Source organism: Monodon monoceros, unplaced genomic scaffold (genome assembly GCF_005190385.1).
Source record: "Monodon monoceros isolate NGI ecotype Baffin Bay Population unplaced genomic scaffold, NGI_Narwhal_1 Super_Scaffold_16, whole genome shotgun sequence".
NCBI lineage: Eukaryota > Metazoa > Chordata > Mammalia > Artiodactyla > Monodontidae > Monodon > Monodon monoceros.
Window position 1 is genome coordinate 74198363 of NW_021703772.1, and position 20030 is coordinate 74218392.

The window sequence follows — 20030 nt, forward strand, 5'->3', positions numbered from 1 at the left end:
ACCACATCGCTATGAGTTTAGAAATCAATTACAGGGGAAAAAATGTAAAAAACACAAACACATGGAGGCTAAACAATATGTTACTAAATAACCAAGAGATCACTGAAGAAGTCAAAGAGGATATCAGAAAATACCTAGAGACAAATGACAACGAAAACACGACGATCCAAAACCTGTGGGATGCAGCAAAAGCATTTCAAGAGGGAAGTTTATAGCAATACAAGCCTACCTCAAGAAACAAGAAAAATCTCAAATAAATAATCTAACCTTATACCTAAAGGAACCACAGAAAGAAGAACAAATAAAACCCAAAGTTAGCAGAAGGAAAGAAATCATAAAGATTAGAGCAGAAATAAATGAAATAGAAACAAAGAAAACAATAGCAAAGATCAATAAACCTAAAAGCTGGTTCTTTGAGAAGATAAACAACATTGATAAACCATTAGCCAGACTCAACAAGAAAAAGAGGGAGAGGACTCAAATCAACAAAGTTAGAAATGAAAAAGGAGAAGTTACAACAGACACTGCAGAAATACAAAGCATCCTAAGAAATTACTACAAGCAACTGTATGCCAATAAAATGGACAATCTGGAAGAAATGGACAAATTCTTAGAAAGATATAAACTTCCAAGACTGATCCAGGAAGAAATAGAAAATATGAAGAGATCAATCACAAGTAATGAAATTGAAACTGTGATTAAAAATCTTCCAACAAACAAAAGTCCAGGACCAGATGGCTTCACAGGTGAATTCTATCAAACATTTAGAGAAGAGCTAACATCCATCCTTCTCAAACTCTTCCAAAAACTGCAGAGGAAGGAACACTCCCAAACTCATTCTATGAGCCACCATCACCCTGATACCAAAACCACATGAAGATACTACAAAAAAAGAAACTTACAGATCAATATTGCTGATGAATATAGATGCAAAAGTCCTCAACAAAATACTAGCAAACAGAATCCAACAACGCATTAAAAGGATCATACACCATGATCAAGTGGGATTTATCCCAGGGATGCAAGGATTCTTCAATATATGCAAATCAATCAATGTGATTCACCATATTAACAAACTGAAGAATGAAAACTGTATGAACATCTCCATAGATGCAGAAAAATCTTTTGAGAAAATTCGACACCCATTCATGATAAAAACTCTCCAGAAAGTGGGCATAGAGGGAATCTACCTGAACATAATAAAGGCCATATACGACAAACCCACTGCAAACATCATTCTCAATGGTGAAAAACTGAAAGCATTTACCCTAAGATCAGGAACAAGACAAGGATATCCACTCTTGCCACTCTTATTCAACATAGTTTTGGAAGTCCTAGCCACGGCAATCAGAGAAAAAAAGAAATAAAAGGAATACAAATTGGAAAAGAAGAAGTTAAACTGTCACTGTTTGCAGAAGACATGATACTGTACATAGAGAATTCTAAAGATGCCACCAGAAAACTGCAGAACACATGATACTGTACATAGAGAATTCTAAAGATGCCACCAGAAAACTACTAAAGCTAATCAATGAATGTGGTAAAGTTGCAGGATACAAAATTAATGCACAGAAATCTCTTGCATTCCTATACACTAATGATGAAAAATCTGAAAGAGAAATTAAAGAAACACTCCCATTTACCATTGCAACTCAAAGAATAAAATACCTAGGAATAAATCTACCTAGGGAGACAAAAGACCTGTATGCAGAAAGCTATAGGACACTGATGAAAGAAATTAAAGATGATACAAACTGATGGAGAGATATACCATGTTCTTGGATTGGAAGAATCAATATTGTGAAAATGACTATACTACCCAAAGAAATCTACAGATTCAATGCAACCGCTATCAAATTACCAATGGCATTTTTTACAGAACTAGAACAAAAAATTCTTAAAATTTGTATGGAGACAAAAAAGACCCCGAATAGCCAAAACAGTCTTGAGGGGAAAAAAATGGAGCTGGCGGAATCAGACTCCTTGACTTCAGACTATACTACAAAGCTACAGTAATCAAGGCAATATGGTACTGACACAAAAACAAATTATAGATCAATGGAACAGGATAGAAAGCCCAGAGATAAACCCACGCACCTATGGTCAACTAATCTATGACAAAGGAGGCAAGGATATACAGTGGAGAAAAGACAGTCTCTTCAATAGTGGTGCTGGGAAAGCTGGACAGATACATGTAAAAGAATATAATTAGAACACTCCCTAACACCATACACAAAAATAAACTCAAAATGGATTAGAGACCTAAATGTAAGACGGGACACTATAAAACTCTTAGAGGAAAACACAGGAAGAACACTCTTTGACATAAATCACAGCAAGGTCTTTTTTGATCCACCTCCTAGAGTAATGGAAATAAAAACAAAAATAAGCAAATGGGACCTAATGAAACTTAAAAGCTTTTGTAAAGAAAAGGAGACTACAAACGAGACAAAAAGACAACCCTCAGAATGGGAGAAAATATTTGCAAGGAAGCAACTGACAAAGGATTAATCTCTAAAATATATAAATAGCTCATGCAGCTCAATATTAAAGAAACAAACAACCCAATCCAAAAATGGGCAAAAGACCTAAACAGACATTTCCCAAAGAAGACATACAGATGGCCAAGAAGCACATGAAAAGCTGCTCAACATCATTAATTATTAGAGAAATGCAACTCAAAACTACAGTGAGGTATCACCTCACACCAGTTAGAATGGGCATCATCAGAAAATCTACAAACAACAAATGCTGGAGAGGGTGTGGAGAAAAGGGAACCCTCTTGCACTGTGGGAATGTAAATTGATACAGCCACTATGGAGAACAGTATGGAGGTTCCTTAAAAAACTAAAAATAGAATTACCATATGACCCAGCAATCCCATTACTGGGCCTATACCCAGAGAAATCAATAATTCAAAAAAATACATGCACCCCAGTGTTCATTGCAGCACTATTTACAGTAGCCAGGTCATGGAAGCAACGTAAATGCCCAGCGACAGACGAATGGCTAAAGAAGATGTAGTACATATATACGATGGAATATTACTTAGCCATAAAAAGGAACGAAATTGGGTCATTTGTTGAGATGTGGATGGATCTAGAGACTGTCAGACAGGGTGAAGTCAAAAAGAGAAAAACAAATATTGTATATTAACGCATATACGTGGAACCTAGAAAAACGGTACAGAGGAACCGGTTTGCAGGGCAGAAATAGAGACACAGATGTAGAGCACAGACGTATGGACACCAAGGGGTGGGGGGAAGTGGCGTGGGGGTGGTGGTGGTGGGATGAATTGGGAGATTGTGATTGACATATATACACTAATATGTATAAAATGGATAACTATTAAGAACCTGCTGTATAAAAAAATAAACAAAAGAAAATTGAAAAATTCAAAAAAAAAAAAGATTTTACCTGATCCATATATGAAGGATATCAGATTGCTGTCTTTTAAGTAGAAATTCACATACATACCTAGGTGTGTCTTTCTGGGTATGAAAGCACAAGTGGGATATTTTTAAATCTAACTGACTTGACAAGACTTTTAGGATGCCATTCAACCTTGAATAAAACTCAACCATATTTAGTACAAATTAAATAATTAGTGGAATATAAAAAAATTAATGGTAAAAATAAGAGTTATAAAAGGTCTTTGAATCATGTAGTGAATTTTTAGCAATCTTTTTTAAAAGATTTTTATGGATTAGACCACCACATAATGGGTGTTCAGGACAAAAATAAAAAGCAAACAAGCTCTGTGGTGACGTAAATGGGAAGAAAATCTAAAAAAAATAGTGGATACATGTATACGTATAACTGATTCACTTTGCTGCACAGTAGAAACTAACACAACATTGTAAAACAACTATACTCCAATAAAAGTTTCTTTTAAAAAGTGGAAAAAAAAAGAATCAGTATTGAATTTTATTAAATACTGTTTCTGCATCTGAGATAATAATCTTTCTCTTTTATTTATTTATATAATCTGGTTAATTACATTAATAGTTTTTCTAACATTAAACAAGTCAAGCATTCCTGAGAAAACCTATTTGGCCATAATGTATTATCTTTTTCATGGATTGCTGAATTTGTTTTACTAATATTTTGCTAACATAATTTAATCTATGTTCATAAATTATATTGGTCAACAATTTTTCTTTTATTTTTCTTGTCTGGATTTTGTGTCAGTGTTATACTAGCCTCATAAAAGGCTAGTATTCAGAGTGGTTCTCCCACTTTCTCCATTCTCTGGAAGATGTTTGTTAGACTGAAACCTGTTGCCTGAGTATGTGTAGAACCTCAGTTATAAACTGTCTGGGATTTTTCTTATTCTTTTGGGGACAGATGACTGACTATTGATTTTAATTATTTACAGTTGTAGAACTCTTATTGTATATTGTATGAGTTTTGTTTATACTTTTTGGAAACTTGCCCATTTCATCTAAATTTTAAAATTATTTGCATAAAATTGATCATAATATTCTCATTATATTTTAATGTATGCTACATCTGTGACTTCCTCAACATTTTTCCTTAATGTTTTTGATGTGACTTCTTTCTTTAATCTTGATCAGTGTTTATCAATTTTATAATTTTTTCCAAAAATTTAGTTTTGACTGTATTGAACCTCTCCATTTTATCTGTTCCAGTGTATCCAATTACTGCTATTATTTCCTTCTTTTACTTCCTTTTTTTTTAAAGTTTCCTTTAATTACTAAAGTTAGTTAAACTCCTTGATTTTCAACCTTTTTTTTTTGTCCTTATATAAGCATTTAAATCAATATATGGCCCCTTAATCCTCCTTAACTGCACAAGAGAAATGATAATACAAAGGTTGCCTTTCATCATTCAGTTCTAAGTATTTTCTAATTCCTTTTATGGTTTCTTTTTTGACCCATAAATTATTTAGTAGTGGGTGTTAAAATTTTCAAATATTTAGTTTTTATATATTAGTTTTGTCATTATTTATAACTTACTTGCCCTGTGGTCATGAACTTTGCATGATAATAGTGTTTTTAAATTTACTGAGACTTGCTTTATGGCAGAGTTGATGGTCAGTCACCACTACTGTTCAGTGTAAGCTTGAAAAGCATGTGTGTGCTCCAAGTACTGAGACTTAGTATTCTATACAGATTGAGGTTGTTTACTATGTTGTTCAAATTTTCTCCATCCTTACTGACTGTTGCCTGCTAAATCTATCAATAACTCAGAGAAGAATCAAAATCTTGTATTATGTCACTTTTTCTTATAGTTTATCATTTATTTGCTGGATATAGTTTGAGACTATTATTAAATGCATATAAGTAATTTCTTTCCAATGAGTTAAAGTGTTTATCATTACAGAGTGATATTATTTATCTCTGGTAATATTTTCTGCTTTAAACTTTAATTTGTCTGATACAAATACAGCATTAGTAGCTTATGTTATTTGTTAATATTTTTGTGTTGTATCCTTTTCTAGCTATTTCTATGAACTCTATATTCCTTCTTCCAGTTTGTAATTTATACTAACATGTTTTTTATATATAATTTTATTATAGACAAGTAAATCCAATCTGATAATAATCTCTTCTCTTAGCTAAAAAATAAACCAATTTAAAATTGTTGTGTAAGCTAGTATGTTTGAATTTATTTCTGATATTTTATTTTTGTTAATTTTTCCTGTTTTTTTATTCATCATTTTTTCTCCTTTGTTTCATGCACAGAATTTTTGCTTAGATCATATTTATCTTGGCATCTGTGTATTAAGATTTTTAAAATTAGACCAGAAACAGTGGGTAAAGATTCATATCTTTTCATGTGCTTATTGGCTATTTATATATCTTCTTCAGATAAATGTTTATCCAAGTCCTTTGCCCATTTTTGAACTGGGTTCCTTGTTTTAATGTTGTTGAGTGATAAGAGTTCTTTATCTATTCTGGATATTAATCCCTTATCAGATATATGATTGGCAAATATTTAATTCCATTCTGCGGGTTGTTTTTTGACTTAGTTTATAGTGTTCTTTGATACACAAAAGTTTTTAATTTTTTTTTTTTAAGAATTATATATTTTGGGCTTCCCTGGTGGCGGAGTGGTTGGGAGTCCGCCTGCCAGTGCAGGGGACACGGGTTCGTGCCCCGGTCTGGGAGGATCCCACGTGTCGCGGAGTGGCTGGGCCCGTGAGCCATGGCCGCTGGGCCTGCGCGTCCGGAGCCTGTGCTCCGCGGCGGGAGGGGTCACAATGGTGAGAGGCCTGTGTACTGCAAAAAAAAAAAAAAAAAGAATTATATATTTTAAGGAATTCCTTTATTTTATTTATTTATTTAGGCTGTGTTGGGTCTTTGTTTCTGTGCAAGGGGTTTCTCTAGTTGCGGCAAGTGGGGGCCACTCTTCATCACAGTGCGCGGGCCTCTCACTATTGCGGCCTCTCTTGTTGCAGAGCACAGGCTCCAGACACGCAGGCTCAGTAGTTGTGGCTCATGGGCCTAGTTGCTCCATGGCATGTGGGATCTTCCCAGACCAGGGCTCAAACCCGTGTCCCCTGCACTGGCAGGCAGATTCTCAACCACTGCGCCACCAGGGAAGCCCAAAAGTTTTTAATTTTGATGAAGTCCAAGTTATCTATTTTTTTTTCTTCCATTGCCTGTGCTTTTGGTGTCATAGCTAAGAAATCATTGCCAAATACAATGTCATAAAGATATTCCCCTAGTTTTCTTCTAAGTATTTTAGTTTTAGCTCTTACATGGGGTCTTTGATCCATTTTTAGTGGATATTTATATATGGTGTAAGGTAAAGGCCCAACTTCACTCTTTTCATGTAAATATCCAGTTTACCTGGCACTAGTTGTGGAAAGACTGTCTTTTTCCCATTGTGCCAATCTTTAAAAAACTTTTTTTCATCCTACTGAGTCTGTACTGGTAACATTTTATGGTGTTTTTTTTCATTTCCCTGACTAATAATGTTGAACACTTTTAAATGTTTCTGTGGCCATTCTTATGTCTTCCTTCGTAAATTTCCAGTTCAAGTCTTTGGTCCATTATTTTACTGGGTTCTCTGCTATTTCAGTATTGTGTTGTAGGACTTCTATATGTTTTGGATATAAGTCCTTTTTCAGATACAAGTATTGTGAATATTTTCCTCCAGTTTGATGTCCGTTATTCATTTCCTCAATAGTGTCTTTTAATGGGCACTTTTAACTTTGTTTACATTCATTATATCTACTTTATCTATTTCTCAGGATTTCTATATCTAATTCTTAGTAGTCTGTTTGCCACGTGGTCATGAAGATTTTCTCCTATGTCTTCTACCACAAGCAGTATATTTTACATTTTATGTTTAGGTCTATGATGTATTTTGAATTAATTTTTCTACAAGGCATGACACATGAGTGGAGGTTCATTTTGTTCCACATAGATGATCAGTTTTTCAAGCCTTTCTCCATTCAATTGTTCAGATTCCTTGGTCAAAATTAATTGACCACAGAAGGGCGGGGTACTTTTCAGGACCCTCCATTCTTATTATTGATTTTCTTTCATTCTTTATCTTGATAACTATTGCTTGATTACAATCAGTCTTGAAATTAGGCAGTTTAAATGCTCAAACTTAGTTCTTCTTTTCCAACACTGTTTGACTATTCCAGGTTCTTTGAAAGTCTATATAGATTTTTAAAATCAGCGTGTCAATTTCTACCAAAAATCTTCCTAAATTTTGATTGGTATTGCACTGAACTTATAGATCAATTTTTAAAAATATTTCTAACATTATTACAATCCACAATCATAATATATGTCTGTATTTATTTAAAAACTTTAATTTCTCTTAGCAATGTTTTATTTTCAGTGTATGGGTCTTACACATATTTGTTAAATTTATCCCTAAGTATATCATGCAGTTTTTTGTTTGGTTTTCTTTTTTGCGGTACACGAGCCTCTCACTGTTGTGGCCTCTCCCGTTGCGGAGCACAGGCTCTGGACGCGCAGGCTCAGCGGCCATGGCTCACGGGCCCAGCCGCTCCTCGGCATGTGGGATTTTCCCAGACCGGGGCACGAACACGTGTCCTGTGCATCGGCAGGCAGACTCTCAACCACTGCGCCACCAGGGAAGCTGTCATGCAGTTTTTGATGCTACTGTAAATAGTATTTTTAAAATATCCTTTTCAATTGTAATTATAAGTATATGAAAATACAACTAATTTTTGGCCATTGACCTTTACACAAAGCAAGTATCAGACATAAGGTAGTTATTCATAGAAACAGTTCCAAATATTCTTCAGAGTTTCATTGCTTCTACTGCTAAACACTAAGCTACATGCCTTGGGTAAAACTCTACCAGGCCAGTAGGTGACCTAGCAAATCATAGTAAGCTGAATTAACTTAAAAATATCTAGTTTTTGTTCTGTTTTCTGCAAGACTTAACTGCCTGCCAAAAATACTTCAACATTATTTAAAGAGAAACAACAAAATCCAGACACTGAACATTTTAACACTGACAACCAGAAATTTCTAAAAAGAGGAAGCAGAAAAATGTGATCTATAAAGAGGAAGAAAAAAAATCAGAAAATAGAACAAAACAAAAATTAGAAATCTAATGAAAGTAGCAAAAAAATTTTGAAAGATGCAAAAAGATTTAAAGAAAAAGATTAAGATAAATCAGGATAGAAAAGCAAGATATTTTAAAAACAAAAAAATGGAAATTCTAGAATAAAGACAGGATCAAACTGAATACATAGCAATAGAAATTTTCATGTTGAACTTTGCATTATTCATTTCTAGAATTTCCCATTGTTTTGTTTCAATACTTTCCATTTTACTGTTGAGACTTCCCTATTTATATCCTCATTATATTTGTATCTTTTCTTTGAAACTTTGACCACATTAATACTAGTTCTTTTAAGTATTTGACTGCTATCTCCATCATCTCTATTTTTCTAGTGTGTTTTTATGGGTTATGCGTCACATTTTCCTACTTCTTTCCATGTCTAGTATTATTTTATTGAGTGATGAATATTATGAACAGTACACTGTTGAGCAGTTAATTTACTTCTAGATCAGCTTAATTCTTTCAATGAATGTGTGTAAGATTTGTTAGGGTAGGTCTAGAATAGCCTTTTCTCTAGATCTGGTATAGTCCTGTTACTAAGGAGTAGCCATTCTGGGGTCTCTACTGAATGCCTCAGGTGTTCAATAATGTCTCTGCTCTCTGGCTATGGAACTTAAACATTGCTCAGCTCAGTTTTGTTAGTTATCTTCCTGGCAATTGTTCTTTGCCTGGCATTTGTTCTTTGACCAATCTTATGGGGTCTGGCCCTGTGTATGATCATCATAGTATTATGCCAAAGACTCAATAAACTGCTGTACGAGTTTTTTGGGATTCCTTTTCTGCATAGCTTTTGTCTCTCTGGTATTCTGCCCCACAGTTCTAGCTGCTTCAGTAGCCCTGAACAATGATCTCTTTCCACTCAATTCAGTGAGACTGGCATGTTCTAACCGAGTTCTTCTTCCCTGCATTGCAAGCTAGAAAATGCCCCCAGGCAGAAAATGTGAGCAGTCATGGTATTCATCTTGCTTATTACCCTTTCCTCATGAATTACAGTCCTGCATTTTGTTTCCAACATCTAAAAATGGTTATTTCATATATATTTGCCAAGTTTTATAGTTGTTTACACTGGGAAGGTTAGTCTGTTACCAATTATATGATTAGATGAAGAAGTGTCTATATCTAATTTTCAAGTTATTCTGACTTCTTTTCTGCCTTTTATTTACAATTTGCTAAATTTGAAAAGTATTTCGTCCTGAATAGGTAGTTTTCCTTCCAGTTCTGGATATAATTCCTCTCTTTGGGATGAGCCGTGTTGTTGAGAAAACAGATTACAGAAAACCCAATGTGTTTTTCTATTTGATGAAAGTGCAATGATTTACCTCTGTGTACCTTTATTTGCTACTATTGACCCACAGTTGTAAAAATGGGGCCAAGTAGAATAGTGGCCATCTATCCATGGTTCTCACTTGCCACTCCAAATTAGGGGAATTTTCTCTACTTTGGAGAAAAACTGCAATGCAATTAAGAAGCCAGAAGAGGAATCGGAGGGAGATAAGCCCATACATACTTTCTCTTTTAGTCCTGCCTGTATATTCTTGGAATGGAATTCATTTGCCAACTAAACTCGTGCGGCCTTCGTCTCTTTTATGACATTCCCACAACTCCAGCTCTAGTCCCTTGAAATTAGGGGAAATTGGTTGGTTCCTGTAAGAATCCTCTGTCTTGTCCTGAAGGGAAGTTTTGTGTCACGCATAAGTCTCTTTCTTCATTTTAAACTGTATCAGTTAGAAATTTTTTTGAAGTTTGTTAGATCCTTCCTCTATTTCCAAACTGACTTCTATACTGTAGTAGTCATGACAACTGCTCACCAAGTATTTTCAGCTTCCTTCTTTCCAGTACCACAGTGCTATTATACTTTCTTTAAACTGCTTCTTTGCAATTTAGGCTTATCTGTTACTTGCTTACTTATTCATGTTACAAATGAATTGAACGAGGAAGCAATGGATATCATTTCCAGGCAGAGGCTTTAAGATCAGTGCACCGTTTGCCATGTACTTTTTCCTTTACATGGGCTTTGTTGAAGCATATATTGAGTTGAAGAGTGTATCTGTCTCGGTCATTGAGCAGAATCACCCCCCCACCACTGTCCCCCATACATTGTGTGTGTGTTATACACACGAAGGTCTGTTAGACATATGGTGTGATTGAGAAATAAACCATTGTTGTGTTAAGCCACTAAAAAATTGAGGTTGTTTTCTTACAGAACATAGACTAACTTTTCTTGGCTAATACACCAACCCCCATTTTTCTTCTCAGTGATCACTCTGGCTGATTCTTATAAGTGGCAGATTTTGGAAGTTTGTTCTTATACATATAGTCAAAAGACAATCAATCCCAACCACAAATCTAAAGAGAGGAAAAAAGTAGTACTTTCTATTAAAAAAAGTGTGAATCATTAATTTTGAGAAGTGATGACTATCCACTTGGACATCCCAGATGACCAGATCTGCATTTTAAAGTATTAAACCTTCTATCAGGATGACCCTAGGCATCCCAGAGGTTAATCATAAGAAGGTCATATTCAGAGGGCCTGATGGCTGTCATTAGGATAAGATACTGCAGGTCATCTAAGGAAGAAAAAATCCTGCAAATTGAAATAACATAAATTTGACCCAAATGGGGAACAGAAACTTCATACCCGGAAAAAAAGACCCTACAGCAAAGGTAATTTAGGGTTGAATGCTAATTTCTACTCACTTTTGATGTGGCCAATGCTTTTTTTTTTAAAATAAATACAGTACATCAAATAGATATTTCATCATGAAATTGAAATAAATTCTTAAACATTTGTAATTCAGCAGTATGACTTGAGAGAAAAATCAGTAAGCATTTTTTGGCAATCAGAAGGAAAAGAAGCCTAACACTCAATAGGAGACAGAATAGCATGTTGGTTACTAGCATGGGCTCTGGTGGCAGACTGCCTACTTTCAAATTAGGCACTTCCACTTGCTGACTTTGTGACCCTGGATACATTACTTAACTTCTCTGTGACTCAGTTTCCTCATCTCTAAAATGGAGATACCACATATTCACTTGACAGTGTTGTTGTACAGGTTCAATAACATAATGCATCTAAAGTGCTTAGACGGATGACCAGTATGTAGTCTTATTTCAGGTCCACAAAAATTAGTTATCACTATTATTACTTTGAATCTAGTTCTTCCACTCCTTTAAGAATATATATTTTTAAATTTTATGAAAATTTTTTACTGATTTTTCCAAATCTTCAACTTGGCCAATTTCATATTTTACACCCGCATGCCTATGTACCCTTATTCATAAATTCCTAAGATACTATTAACTCATGTATATCATCTATTCCAACCACCTCATTATAGCAATAAGAAAAGTGGGGCCCCTCAATATAATTTGTTTTACAAATTATTAATGTATTTGAATGTATTTGAATATCTCTATCATACATGTAATTGCTTAACAAATATGTATTTGTTTTACAATACTTGGATCAATCATAGGTACCAATATTCTATTAACACAAAGAAGATGACTTTAACCTAGAGGAGTTAGAGGCCCAGGAGTCTTTATTTGGTTGATTTTTTATTTTAATAACTTATTTTGCGTGAGCATGTATCTTTGGCATATCCTTGGGTAGGTTTTACTGTGGGTTCACTTGCGTTTTTTTCATATTGTTTCTAGATTTCTACGTCTAGACTAAATGTATGATTCAGTACAGTCGTCTCTCAAAATCCACAGAGAATTCTTTCTATGAGCCCCCGTGTGTACCAAAATCCGCAGATGCTTAAGTCCTATAGTTGGCCCTCTGTATCTGTGGTTCTGCATCGACAGATTCAACCAACCATGGATCGCTTAGTAGTGCATCTATTTATTAAAAATAATCTGCATGTAAGTGGACCTGTGCAGTTCAAACCCGTGTTGTTCAAGGGTGAACTGTAGTTCATAAAGTACTTTTTGAACCAGCAATTTGCCTGTAGCGAAGAGCTCAGAAATTCTTTTTAAAGCACGCTACAATGAAAAGACACTACGCAGCCCATATACTTTCAAAGGGTAGGTTAAAGACAGAGCCGAACTCATATTCTTATGCTGCACCTCTCCCAAGACTAGATTTCGATTAACTACAAAGAAAGAAGAATCAAATTAGCTAAGTCATCTGTTATGCATAAATTAGTGGGAAGGTCAACTCTCCTCTAACCTAAACCATACAAATTCTATTGTGCCTGTTACTGTTTTTAGCATCTCCAAATATTAGATACAATATTCAGATTCCAAATAAGATAGTAAGATCCAAATAACAGTTTAACTCAATAAACATTTATAAAAGTCAACTGCGTACAAAGCACTGCACTGAGTGCTGGGGAGACAAAGGTGAACAGCACATGTATCTGCCTTTGAGGAATTTATCATCCAGGGTTTGAAGTTTGACAGCTGTACATCAAAAATACAATTTTTTGTACATCAAAAAATAATTTGATGTAATGATGTGGTAAGTGCTAAGAGCTCTGGGATACCAAGGACAATGCATCGTCCAATCTGAGCTTTGACGATGCCTTCTAGAGAAGATGAGGCCCAAACTCTATCTTGAGGATTGTTGCAAGCCAGTTAGGTGCAGAAGCGGGAAGAGCATGCCAGAACAATTCCCAACTGTGTGAGCCACGTCACTGGGTGGCGGTGGAGGGGTGAAAAAGAGCATGATGCAAAGAACTGTGGACAATAAACTGCATCCTGTAGATAACGCGAGGTGTTGTAAGCAGGCCAAAAAATATAATATTTTTCGAAGGTTTAGACATGTTTAGAAGGTTGGGTAGATATGCTCACCTGCCCTTTAGGGCACATGTGAATCTGTAGCTCTCGGGTTCCTTGCTGTGGGGCTGCGGTGTTGTGCCATGTAATTACTTCTGGTCCATAGGCCATGGATAGGAAAGACATATATCACTTCTGGGCCAAAAAGTGGAAAAGCCTCTGTGTGACCTGCCACTGTTTAGTCGTCTGCCATGGTGTTTGTGGAAGCACATATACGGATGGAGCTCTCATAAGAGGAAAAATGAGTGGAAAGCTGAATTGTCACAAGAAGGGCTTACGCAGAAGACTTTTGGAGAATGAGAAATAAACTTTTGTAGTGTGAAGCCACTGAGGTTTTGGGGTCATTCATTACTACAGCATAATCCATTCTATGCTGAATAAAAGTATTAGAAAGGGTTTATTATTATTTGTGTACGAAGGGTGAGGAAGGGAGAGGTGATGAGTATGGCTCTCACGTTTCTGGTTTCTTGATTGTTTGGATGGTTTAAGGACTACTGAATGAGAGGAAATTCAAAGGTAAAAACCAGCCATACTGGTTTGGAAAAATAGAGAAGTGGCAATGTGCCAACACGTAGACTTTGAAGTTCCCAGTGAATGTGTTCAGGCAACATTTAGGTACAGGAGCCAGAAGCTCAGAGGATTCTCAGGGCTAGATACAGAGATCTGGATGTTCTCATGAATGGTAGTTAAAATTATGAGAATAAATAAGATCAAAGAAGTTTCGAAGTAATTATCTAATTAATTTAGGCTAAGCAAATCATCCAAACCTCCAATACCAATTTCATCATTCGATTTACCAATTTGGCAAAACATACTTTTAATAAAAAAACAGCTTTCACTGAAAGTTACCATCTTTATAATTAGCAGTATATTATTTTTCCTTAGCTTAAAATGAAGACTACACAGCATTGTAAATCAACTATACTTCGGTAAAAAAAAAAAATTTTTTTTAAAAAAGAGTTAAAAATGAAGACTAAAACAAAATTTAATGGGTCTTTTTGTACTAGTACAGTACAGGTATGGTTTTTGTTTTCTATCTTTTCTTAGATTCAGGGTATTTTCTTTGCATATACAATTGCTATTTCATATTACTTTGTGTCTCTGATATTCTTCCATTTTTCTGTATGTCTGGAATCCTGACTTTATTATTATGTCTAACGTCACATATTCAGTAAAAAAAATGTTCACGTGTGGGTAAAGATTTTGGAAGCAGTATCCTTTTTACAGATTATTATCGCAAAAGTGAACCTAAAAGATTAATCATGATGGTGGATGTTTCTATTAAACATGGCAATATTGCTAGTTATTTCAAAAGAAATACTACAATTTTCTTTATTGTTTTAACTTTTTTATTGTCCTCTCCTCCTCTTCCACTAAAATATGAGCTCAGAGAGAAAAGGGAGCTTGCCTGTCTCACTCAGGGTTACATCCCCTGCACTGCACCTGGTATGTAGCAGGTATTCATTCAGCATCTGTTGAGCTTGTTGAATGAATGATTGTGTACACTCTGAAGGACAATGTACAATACCATAACAAAGTAATCATTTTGTCTCCTATACTGTATAAGAATATGATCACTATTTGTTATAAAATAGACATTTTAAAGGGTAGTTAATCTTTCCTTTTCTCATTCCTGCCTTTCACTCACATGCACGTCCAATACTTTCGCAAACTCTATATATTGTGCCTTCAAAACATATCCAAAATCTGACCATTTCCTCAAGCTGTACCAGCCTGGTCCCAGCCCCCCACCTCTCTCCCCTAGATTACTATAGCAGCTTCCTTACCGGTCTCCCTGCCTGACCACCGCCCCTTTCCTTCCACCCCACATGAATTTTGATATAAAGGCCAGAGTGATAGTCTAAAAGCATAAATCAGATCCTGTCACTCTTCTGCTCAGAGGCTTCCCATCTCACTCCAAATAAAAGTCAGCATCCTTACAAAGGCTCACCAGGCCCTACACCAGCTGGCCAGCTGCCACCTTTTTGACCTTATCTCCCACTGCTGTCCTCTTTGTTCCCTTCTCTCCAGCCATACTAACCTTCTGGCTTTTCATTAAAGACACCATGCCTGTCCCCACCTCAGGACATGTGCACTTGCTGTTTCCTCTATTTGGAATGCTCTGCTTCCAGGTATCCACGCGACTGGCTCCCTCCTCTTTTTCAGGTCTTTGCTCCAAGGTCATTTTTCAGTGAGGCATTGCCCAACTGTCCCATGTAAGACGTCAGCGCTACCCTCTGCAACCCCCAGTTCCTATCCCTCTGACGCTGTTCCTAGCGTTTATCACCATCCAACTTACGATGAATTTACCTGTATATTTACTGTCTTTCTCCCTGAAGTAGAACATAAGCTCCATGAAGACAGGTTATTTTCCTGTTTTGTACAATGGTGTATAGTGTTGATACAGAATAGGCAATAAAATAAATATTCATTGAGTGAATAAACTGTTATGCTAAACACCTAAACCTTAAGGTAAATTCTGAGTCGATGAGAACTAAGCTAAGCAGTATTTCGGAAGTCCCACGAAGACAGGAATGGGAGAGAATGGGAGTCAACAGGACATTTCAGTTCACAAAAACCTTCGGCCTCCCTCTTCCTTGACAAATCTCACTTTTAAAGAGAACATTCCTGACACCACAGCTGGCTTTGAACCCTAACAACTTGACCGGGGCCCAGGAAACATACCTGAAGTTTGAAAATTATTAGTGTTAAATAGTGTTTTCTCTTCCTATGTAAACTAAGACTGTAGTGGTATGACAAATCCAATAATATGATTACCTTTCCCTTTTGTTATTAACTTTTTCTTTCTTCTTTTTCTTTTTTTTTTTTAGTGGTGGCTTCAGCGTAGAATTCAGTGTACAGGCTGCTTTTATCAGGATTATTTGAGTATCACTGAGGTGAGAAGAAACAAAAAGATGAATGTTTTACTAAAATTATAATAAACAGTCTTATTCAGAAAGTTATTGTTAGGCTCTAATAAAACCTATTTCTTGACTCTTTTAAATTTAATTTATAGTTTTAACTTCATAGAACCCACAAAATTTGAATACTATAGGCTTTGAAATGTTTTATTTTCATTCTATTTTTGTTCTTATAATGTTTACAGGTAATTATACACACTTTCTGTAAAACATTATGAGGACACCCTCCCAATTTTCAATACTAAGTGATACTAACTGCATTTTGGTAGCCAAGACCAACAAATGAAATGAGTTCAGCAAAGTTTATGTAAGCCCAATTGGCAATAACAAATGATGAAAATAATTTTTCATACAAACTCAGCCCCACTGGAAGGTAACAATACAAAGTAGAAGTTTATGCATAAATTTAAAATAAATAAATGTACACACAAAACTGTTACTTACTATCAGTTTAATCGTAAACTCAGACTAGAAGCATTTGCAGCTAAAACCATTCACCAAATGTCTATCAGAGGCGGTGTGATCTATTGCATAGAATAGAGAATGATGGAGAACAGGAATGTATTTATCCCAATCAATTAGGTAATACAGCCAATTTTACATGCCATGATGGAGATTTGTATGTTACTCACTTTTTATGCACAGAGGGAAGTGGCCTTGGTTGTTCATGCCACCCTGAATTAGAAAATGTTTGAGGTCAAAGTTCCAAACTTCGGCTGTTAAGAAATTGCTAATAGAACCCTGTAGGGCCCGCCTTGCTGAGGGACAGTTCAGCGGTGGTGCCTCTGCTCTTCATTCATCACTCAGTAACGAAAAATACTTTAACAAATACGAAAGTCAGACAATATTTGCAAGTAATTAAACTAGGACCAGGACCAGGACTCTTTGATACAGAACTTACATTTCATAGGAGCATGTGACAACTCACCCCCAGCATCATTGGGCTTTTCCTCTTGCATAAAACAAAGATTGAGGAAAAGGAATACTGTATTGCACATCCCCTTTTCATGGTATTTTCCTAATTTTATTCCTTTGAAATGAAATAATGCATTTCATAAGTAATAATATTCACAGCTGTTTTTTAAATTATCCCCACACATTTCTCAACCCTTACAACATCCCTATGAGATTAGCTATTGTTTTCCCTGCTTTAACTGAGGATTTTCTTCTCAGAAAAGTTAAGAAACTGTCATACCTGTGGTAGACAACTAAAGAGGAGGTCCACCTGACACTATCGCCCTGGTTTCTCTCCACCGCTTTTCCACTCCACAGTGCCTAGAAATCTCATTCCCAAGCCCCGCCAAGCACAAAGGTGACATCCCACCCCAGTGACCCACCTCACCTCTTCCCAAGGACCTGTGGCATCCTGGCTTATCAAAGGAATGGCTTCACTTCCCTGCATTGAAAGGGCCTGTTTGAAGAAATCTCCTCCACTCCTGACTGGAAGAGCCTCGGGAAAAGCCTAATCTTCAGTGATCTTTAGGAAAATCCCAGCCTTCAAACCAAAAGGCCCGGAACCAGAAGTCAACTTGCCAAGTACACCTCCTGGCACTCTCCTGACCCACAGCCATCAGTTTCACAAGCAGCCCCACTCTCTTTTAATATCCTCCCTGGGCACCACCTGACTCTCACGCTCCTGGTGCAGAGAGACTGGGACTGTCCAGGCCATAGGGAAGCGGGCAGAGGGATTAAAAAGTACCCTGCTCAGAGCTTGAAAGTTTGTAAAGAAAGTACTCAACACGGACTTCCCGTAGTATCAAAAGGAAAATTTATGCATCGCCTTTGAGTTCAACTTCTCCATTAAAGCTTTTTCCCTATAATCTAGGGAGTTCTTATCTTGGTGACTTATGATGTTATGGAGGGGCTCATGCATGGAAAATGTCAATAGAAATAGTAACTCTGGAAGGGAAGGGCCTCCTAATTAGTCCCCATTTAGATTTTATGATGGCTTTGAGATCTGCTCACCCTGACAGTGCGCACTGTGGTTACATATTGTTCTAGCCTGAGGGAACCATAGGAAAATCCAGATTTATTGTACCTATCATACCAGCATATTTCATTTGCCATTATGAGCAGCCATCTCGCAATGATGCAGGAGTATTTATTACAGATTAAATTGTAGGACCTGGATGGTTTAGTGAGGTTCTTGAGGTATCATTTATGTCATTAACTGGCTCATTATCAGATCTGCAAATCTCCATTCTTTTCTGAGCCTTCTGTTTGAGCACGGAGGCTTCCCAGCTCGGGTAGCTTCCCGGGCCGTGTTTTGCGGTGTCGTGGGCATGAAGTTTAAACACAGACAAAGCAACTCAAGAAAATCGCTTGCATCACCCTCCGTGCTGTCGTTTTATCGGATTTCCTGGGAAAACGGTGGCAAATGCCTCTTTAGTGCTATTTGCTGGGGGTCAGGCGGGAAGGTTATTATCTACCGGGCTGTTCAACCCTGCCCAGGTTGCTGGTGTGTTTGGAGGAGCGCAGGGATGGGGGAGGGACCTTTGAGCTGCAGGATTCAGGGCATTTATTTTCAGAGGTGGTTAACGCTAATTAGGTTAGGAGTGCCTGGCTGTCTTCAAAAGACGCAGCGTCCAATTTTTCTTCTCTGATAAATAACCCCACGTTTGAAAACCAGGAAAGGAGAAGAGAGTGTGTGAAATTTAATTGTGGTTATTTAGGAAGTTTGCTGCTCCTCTATGCTGAGTATCTGCGGCGGGAGGGATGAGTTTTCAAGTCTTGGTGCCTCTGGGTCTGCGTTTTAATTCTACCTCGGAAACTAAGCGAAGAGGATTCACTGATGGTCTATTACGATTTTTTTTTTTTAAGATATCAGAATATTCTTGCCTCACACAGAATTGTCAGGAAGGAATACTCAGACCACAGTGTTCACCTCTTACCTCTCTTCCCTGGTTTAGCTCTTCTATTTGCATTTATTGTTTGACTCAAAGTAGGGGTTCTTTGTTGTTGATATTTGCCCTATTTACTCTCCTATATTGCTTTTTCATAAAACCCAAGGAATGGCATTTAAGTTGCTGTGTTCTTTGGTATTAAAATACTCTCCCTACAGAGGCACAGAAGTACCTATAGAAATGCTGAACTCAAATTCATAGATTATCTGGGAGAGAAATGCCTTGTGATTTAATTGTTGAGCATAATTAATTCACTACATAGACAATAGTTGCTGGTAAAAGCGCATTTTCACAAAGGAAAATTACAGGTAGAAGCTATTATGAAATCTTTAAAAGGGATTTGATATTATATTATAGAACTGAAGTTGAGACAACAGAAATGGTGGACCATTAATATTTGCACAGATTAATCCTTATAAAATATTGCTTGCTTTTTTTATTTATAGAGCCACAAAAAATCATTTCGCTATTGACTAATAATTCAGGAGAAGCCATGCAAACTGTTTTACATCTGCAGTGATCTCTGTAGATCTAAGAAGAAACAAATTTGAAATGCCCTGGTCAAATGGAAATAAATATTAGTGAATGTATAGCAAGCATTTCTTGCCACACACTCAATTTACCCTCGTTTAGCACATGAGCGGTACCCAGAGTCTCCTGAACAGATGCGGAGCTGCTACTTCTTTTAATCAGTTATATGAGAAGGGGCTGCAGAAAGCTTCTCATTTTTACTTGTTGCTTGCGAGTTAAAGTTAATGAAGCAGTGTAGAAAGGTCAGAAGGAATCATTTTTACTTTTTGCCACTGAGCAGGATAGTTTAGAGGCTCCATAACGATGCCATTGC